The following is a 7,439-nucleotide window of genomic DNA, read 5'->3' as shown; positions in this document are numbered from 1 at the left end:
GAATTTTTAAAAGTGAAACTTACCCTCCATCATTTGCTTTATCTGCAACTACTTGGCGTTGGTCCAGCAAGTGTTAAAATTGAAGTTGTCATTACCAAATGAATGCTCCTAAATGTTACTCCCCCACCCTTTTTACAGTGGGTGGCAAGACAGTGGGTGTTTGGCTGCTTATATTTCTCGTATTGATGAACTATATATAGTACCAATCATGTAGACAAGTGCTCTGAAATTTGGTTTCATTTATGTAGACTGTACTCTCTTTCTCCTGCCTTTGCTTCCCAGTCCTCATAGGACAAAGGTAGATCATGCTTCGCCTAAAGACATTCATGGTAGGGTGAAAAGGTCTAGGCCTTCACTTTTTAATCCGTTGTCCCGAGATTATTATAGAGATTATTCACCTGAGTCAGGTAATCAGTTGCGTTCAATAGTGAACGATGCTGCTGTGCCTGCAGCCACCTGAAGGAGTCCAGAGTCTCTAGTTAGGCATTCGGATAGTAAGCGTTCGCTCCAAGCCTCATTAGTTAACAATTGTTCCCATTTTAACACTTGTCGAACCCACACCGCGTAGTTGCAGTTGAAACAATTGATGGAGGGTAAGTACCTTAAAAATGTATATTTTATTGTAAGAATTAGCATTTTTTCTCATATGTATACATTTTACCATGACATATAGTCATTCTGTTCTGGTCAAGAATGCTTTCAGAAGTTAAGGTTCCTTTTCTCATACATTTTCACTGATGATAAAAATTCATAAAAGGATAGTGAAAATGCAGTAGTTGTTGAAGAATGATTTTCATTGCATCTTTCTAACCACTTTTTGCAATTTTGTAGTGTGGGTGAATACATTTTCTGGTTGATGGAACTCTATAGCAAAGGATCTGCATATCACATCATGGTGCGCCACCCATTCCAGCTACCCAGGCGCAATTCATTGCAGCTACAGCGCCGTTATAGAATCACCAACCTGAAACCACAAAATATCTGCAAAGTTAGTTTTGTCCTTAGCTGAGAAATTAAGTCATAGGTTTTCGTTTCCTTATTCTGTTCTCTTCAACCTTTGTTATCTTCTAGTATTTAGATATGGGTCTCTACTGTAATTCTGTATTTCCACTTATCTCTCTTGCTCTCTGTGCTAAGTATGCATTGTATTATGAGTTCAAATTAGTGGTAGGTCTGCTTCTAATTTAAAATTAATATATACAGTTTTCCACATTAACTCTGGATTTCAGTGTTAAAGACATAAGTAACTAGCTATTTCTACCCTCCTTATTTTCCTATATGTAAAAGAAAGTAAAACTCAGAATTCTTTAACTTCCTGTATTTGTAATGGAAATTTATTTTAGTAGAACTGAAGAACTGCCATCGCTTATCCTTGGAAATTTTCAGGAGAGATTGCTAACTTATGTTGCTCGTTCAACATCTCGGCTACAAGAGCTAAGCGAGGATCTGGAACAAAGTGATCTACAAGGTGCCTCCATGATAAGTGGTTTGATATCCTACAAGGTAAGTTGTAGCCATCTTTTATATTCGCCAACTCTAAAGTCCTCAATTCATTTTCTTTTCAGAGGCTATGCCTTAGTGTATTAGTATTGTCAAAGTTGTTACATAATGATTTTTATTTATATACAGCAAAACCAAGTTAAACATTTTGTTGGTAACTCTGTGGAACTTATTGATGCATGTCATTATTCCTCACAGTGCAGAAATTGCATAACTGTGAACTACTGAAAAAGGAAGTTATTTAACTATCTATCAGTTGGAGACAGAACCTACTCAAGGCAAATAGGTGTTGAAATTTTTTGAAGCATTTCCTGAACTCCGTAAATTCTGAAATATTTTTTTAATTCAACACTATTTACAAAAGTCCAATTCATTTTGATTTTAGCTAATAAACAATTCAAGTAAAATAACAGTTTGCTTCAATATGGAATAAAACCCACAAATGGAGAAAAGTAATGTATTTCACTTTCAAAGGGTAGTCTCCCTTCCTCTTCACAAGAGGAAGTGATGGTCCCTTCAAAATCTTGCTCTGTGAGTTTTACTTACACTTATAAAAAGATTATTTTTAATACTTTTGCCATTTCTGTTATAATCAGTGATCTCACAACAGTCTCATTCCAAACAGGGAATTGTTACAAAGGCTATCGATGAGGATCTGGGTATCTGGGAACTTGATGGAAGCATCACTTTGGTGCTGTCATTCTTGGGCCACCTGACAGGTGAAATTTGGAGTAAAGACCTCGTCGAGAATGTAAAGGTAATAGTACAATATGGATATATTTTATGGGTTCACAGTATTATTACATTCCACAATATCCTCTTGGGATACTTCCCGAAATGAAGATCGAAGCGTCCTGCGTAATGCGCAAGATCTCGAAGAACACAAAACGTGCTTACCTCCGATGTTCTAACTTCAGTGTCCTTACCCCCCTTTCCTTACCACCTCCTAGCCCTGTTTCACCAAAACTACCTCATCGGTACTTACGTGAAATCTCCGAGCAGGAGGAACCTTTTCAAGTTATTGCTCACATTGAGTGCATTCAGAAAGTTATTCTGAAAAGCATTTGCATTGCTTGTAAATCAGAAATGGTGGAAGGGAGCTGCAGCTATGTTGGATGTTCGTCACCAGAGGGAGGGGTGCTGAGCGTCTATGTCGAAGTTATTATAGATGATGGCAGCGAGACTGCCCAGATATTTATGGATTCTCCAAATAATCTGCGGTTACTGTTACAGTTAACAGATGAAGATTATAGTCAGTTTAAGCAGCAAAGTTACAGAGAGTGGCAAAAAGCTCTCCTTTAACCGCGCACAGTACTTGAAGGGGAATTCTGGTCATGTCATCAGTGACGAGGCCTTTGGATTCTTGTGTTCTCATGATAGTCACTGTCGACCAATGAGACTAGAGTGTAGGAAGTTCAAGACCAATAATCCTGAAGGTGTTCTTTTGTATTGTATCAATGCATTTGAATTGGATCCAGAAAATGATATAAAGATTTGGCAGTCAAAGCAAAGTTTATCATGAAGAAACTGGAGCATGTGGGCTAGTTAGCTTGAATGTATACTCTATTTAAGATTGTAGTTTTTAGTAGACATATGAAAATTCATATGTGCAGTGGTGCAATGCCATTATAGTTTACAAAATTAAATGATATAAAAGACATTTATTTATTTATGGAAAGCTTCAGTACAAATCTATTCATTATAACAAATATGTCTTGAAGTGTTTTGCCAGTATCTTATTGCCCAGGATGTATGGTGAAATTTGTGTTAACTTTCCACTTATAAACAAGCAAAGTTGCTTCTTACAAGGTGAGACCAGCACATTGTGTTTCAGTACTGTGGCAAAGTCGCATCACTTCATATTGCAACTGATATAGTATTTGCTTGTGTTGTTTTTGTCATAGGTTCTGATGAAATATATGATGGGGATGTGAAACTGGTTGTTTATTCAGCCACTTTTATAGTTTTTGATTGGTTAAGTATTTTTCCTTTTGCTCTTACTCATTCTTAAGAGTATGATTTTGCCAGTGTCCTTTGAAAGTGTCCACATGTACTAACACTACACACAGTTGTCTGAGGAGCTGTAGATGGTACTTAGTTCTTTGCATCATTTTGGCCATAATTGCAATGCTCTCTACCTTTTACTTTTCATCATTCCCTTTGGTCTCATGCTACATATCTACTCAATTTATGTAACTAACTTTGCTCTCACTTTGCTCTAATTTTCACCTTTTATTGATGACCAATCCTTCAAGGTGAGCCATCCAAGTGGTCTTGTCAAACTAGTTTATAATGATATTAGTAATCTCTGAGGAGAGTATTCCTTCCTGTGCCACAAATCTAGTGAAGTTTTGTGGTAACAAATCACAACTGAAGTTCCCACTTGGATGAACTGGACAGACCAACACACATATAATCTCTCCTTCAAGTAGGTAGTTGTTTGACTTTATTAGTTTGTTTTGAGCACATGCAAGTTTGAAGTTTGTTTTGAACAAATGCAAAAGTTTGAAGTTTGTTTTGAACAATTGCAAAAGTTTGAAGTTTGTTTTGAACAAATGCAAAGTTTGAAGTTTGTTTTGAACAATTGCAAAAGTTTGAAGTTTGTTTTGAACAATTGCAAAAGTTTTGAAGTTTGTTTTGAACATGCAAAAGTTTGAAATTTGTATTGAGCACATGCAAAAGTTTGAAGTTTGTTTTGAGCATGCAAAGGTTTGAAGTGTTTTTTTACACTCCATGAATACAGAATTATTTTTTATATATACTGGTCCATTCCTTCCAATCCCCTATGATTGTTGTAGCAATCCAATATGGAATGAAATGGCTTATTTGTTGAGGAAAGAAGTCACACCAAGCTTACAAAGTAATCCTGTGTTGAAAAGTCAGCATTTAGCTCAATTTCACCATACGCCTTGGGCATTAAGGTATAAAAGTAAGGATTTCCTTTATGAAATAAACATATTTTATACTATATTTGATATTTAAATTGTGCCATTGTCACAGTATGAGGCACAAAATTATTTTCATCTTATTAAGAATATTTTTAACAATTTTTACTAATACTTATAAGGAATGAATTTTATTTTTATAACTGATTATATAATGGATTAAATAGTTGCCAAACCATTGAGAAAAATATGTATTTCAAATTTTGTACATTTTTCAAATATTTCATGTACTGCATGCCACTCTGTTACATTATTAAAATAGGAAATATTAAAGATTGCATGTTACCTTAAACATTCACAATTTGTTTCTGGTGTTGTATACTGTGTTAAATACTTAATGAACTGAAAGTTAGTCTTGTCACATTAACAACAATATTTTGTCACTTAATAAATTTAAAAGCATGAGGAGATGTTGATGAAATATCTACAATGCCTTTTTTTTCTAAATTTGTTTTGGTACATGAATTGCAAAATTTACCATTCCATTTATTATTTGGGGTACTTAAATTGCTTAATGGCATGCTGATTAACAGCCTGGAGTCAAATTTTATGAAGTTATTAAACAACATCTCCAGTGATGAGAGATTCTCATGTAAAAGTCCAAACTTGCAGAAATTATAGTAATGTGCAATGGTACCTAGATATTTCCAATATTTCATGAAATTCTGATCCCCAAAATTACCACCAATGCTGTTATTTAAATCCAAATTGAAACATTTTTCACATTTATGAGTTGTATGGAAAAAAAAATCAAAACTTACCAAGTGCTGCTATTACAAGCAGAAGTGTTAAACAGTTACACAATTTCTAGCACTGATTCTCAACACCAGTTTATCCCTGTAGTTTGCCAACTCTGTATAAGTTATATGAATTAAGACATTATCATATATGAATTACTGCTCTGTATTTATTTATAATATTCAACAACATTCTTGCAAAGTACAACCTTTGCAAATAAAAAATCAATGTACATATATGCATGTGTAAAGTATTTTACAAAATATCAAATAATTACAAATACAGCAGTGCTAGAATCTCAATAGTTATCATCAAAACTTCCTCAAACATATACATCATATAAGTATTTCCTACTAACTGCAATACTCCCTTTCGTGTCTTTGCTCGATCCCTGTACCTTATTAATCAAATTGCTATCAGTGCATTCCTGACTTACCCATTGTTTATGCATAAATTCACCATCTCGGTACACTTCTCCCCAGGTCCATCTTTAACTTCTATAAGGATGTAAATAGAAAACTGTGTATCTTCGTCATTCTCTTTAAGTGGCTTCTTTTGGTTTTACAGCTTTCTTACCCTTTGGGAATTTTCCCTTTTGGTGTTTTACCTTGCTTACACCTTAGTAAGATTTCTCCATTTTTTGCGGTGGCTTAGTCATGCCACTGTATGATTTTCCTTTTTGGTATTGTGGTTTAGTATTAGTGTTGTATAATTTTCCCTTACGGTGCTGCAATTTACTTGGGGCATTGTACGCTCTGACGTTTTGGTCTTTTTGTGGACCAAGGGCTTCATCTAACTGCCTCTGTACAACATTCGGCAGACGTGGGAGTGTTTCAAATCCGAAACATTTGGCAAGCTGTGAATGGATGAAAGCAAAGCCAATTAGTAACTTCGTCTGCTAGTACAGTACCCTAATTGTTTCTTTCACACTCAAAAGAAAGACTTTTCATTACTAAAACAGCAGTTTTCATTAGAAAACCAGCAAACTGGTTTGTTTCTTTCATACTCCCAAAAGAAAGACCTTACATTACTAAAACAGCAGTTTTCATTAAAAAACCAGCAAAATAGTTTGTCCTATAATAAAATGCAACTTCACAGTTTTCTTTTCAGCCTAATACTAATACTAACCATCTTTTTCTTAAATGAAAATTTCCATGAACATATATAAGTAACATTTAAAGCAAGGAAATAGTCATGCAACACTATTTAGCCTTTAAAACTAATTTTAATAAACTCCTGAAATGACCTGAATCTGTAAATTCTACATGAGCATGGTAAGGCTATAGGAACCATGTACCAGAACGCAGGCAAAGCAATTTTTTTTATCTCAAAATCATATCCTGTACTCTAAATACTACCATAAACACTTTGCTTTTTATGTTTTTCCTTCATGAATCTGTTTATGACAGTACTATATAATATACTAAATGTCCAAAGGAAAAGTAAGATCAGACTTCATTGCATTGATTGCAAGAGGTAAAGTATTCACTAAAACAAACTATTTATGTCATGCTCAAAATATTATAATTTTCCAAATCTTAAGATTCATCCCAAGGTCCTTTTCAAAAATGATTATTAGTCATTAGTATTTCAAGTGACAATAATGCTACCTCTAAGCCTTACCTTTTTAAGATCTAATTTGGTTATATCCAAAAACTCATTATTATTGTAGTTGAAATACCCTCCAAAGTGACTTGCTAGTGCTTTTAAAGCTAGCACCTTAAGATTCTTAGTGCTTCATACAGTTTTCTCCACCTAAAAGAAAAGATTAAAGTTGTTTTCAGCATGACACTCAAAGGGATCAGAAAAGTCATTAAATAGATATTGTACTCTTGATTTATACATGTGGACAACCATACCTCACGACTTGGTCATTTTCAATGAAACTTTCAAAATTAAATTTTGCTGTTTGGACATTTCATCTTAAAGCAATTTAACAAAAAATTAATATTAATATTTTGGTTACCAGCAAGAAATGAAATTTGTTCCATTAAGTGAAATTGATGACAGGAAATAATTCCTTAATCATATGTAAAAGAAATTTGTATTAACATTTGTATCTGGTATCTTTTACACATTTTTCAGGAGCTGTAATTACTAATGCATGTCAGACATTGCAAGCTTTCCAACGATATGCATTGAACTCTTTAATTTTTGTATAAACTAACCAATTTCCAAGTGTGAGAAAACACATCTGGCTGTATATAGACATCTCTCTGTTTCGCCTTGATGTCAAATGCTACTTTCACGCTCTTA

The 7,439-nt window shown here is 34.1% G+C and overlaps 2 long non-coding RNA genes across 2 annotated transcripts; one reads left to right on the top strand and one right to left on the bottom strand.

The window, feature by feature from the left end:
* The first annotated feature begins 2,279 nt into the window (after positions 1–2,279).
* On the top strand, positions 2,280–5,660 carry LOC135200243 (uncharacterized). The gene is made up of 2 exons (XR_010311229.1): positions 2,280–4,033; positions 4,124–5,660. It is a non-coding gene; the product is annotated as an uncharacterized LOC135200243 (long non-coding RNA).
* LOC135200238 (uncharacterized) lies at positions 5,333–7,106 on the bottom strand. Its single transcript, XR_010311228.1, has 2 exons — positions 6,807–7,106; positions 5,333–6,039 (listed from the first exon to the last, which is right to left on the bottom strand). It is a non-coding gene; the product is annotated as an uncharacterized LOC135200238 (long non-coding RNA).
* Between the last annotated feature and the right edge of the window lie 333 nt (positions 7,107–7,439).

This window comes from Macrobrachium nipponense, chromosome 23, assembly GCF_015104395.2.
Source record: "Macrobrachium nipponense isolate FS-2020 chromosome 23, ASM1510439v2, whole genome shotgun sequence".
Taxonomy (NCBI): Eukaryota; Metazoa; Arthropoda; class Malacostraca; order Decapoda; family Palaemonidae; genus Macrobrachium; species Macrobrachium nipponense.
The sequence above is the reverse complement of the archived record's forward strand: the minus strand, read 5'-3'. Positions and strand labels throughout refer to the sequence as shown.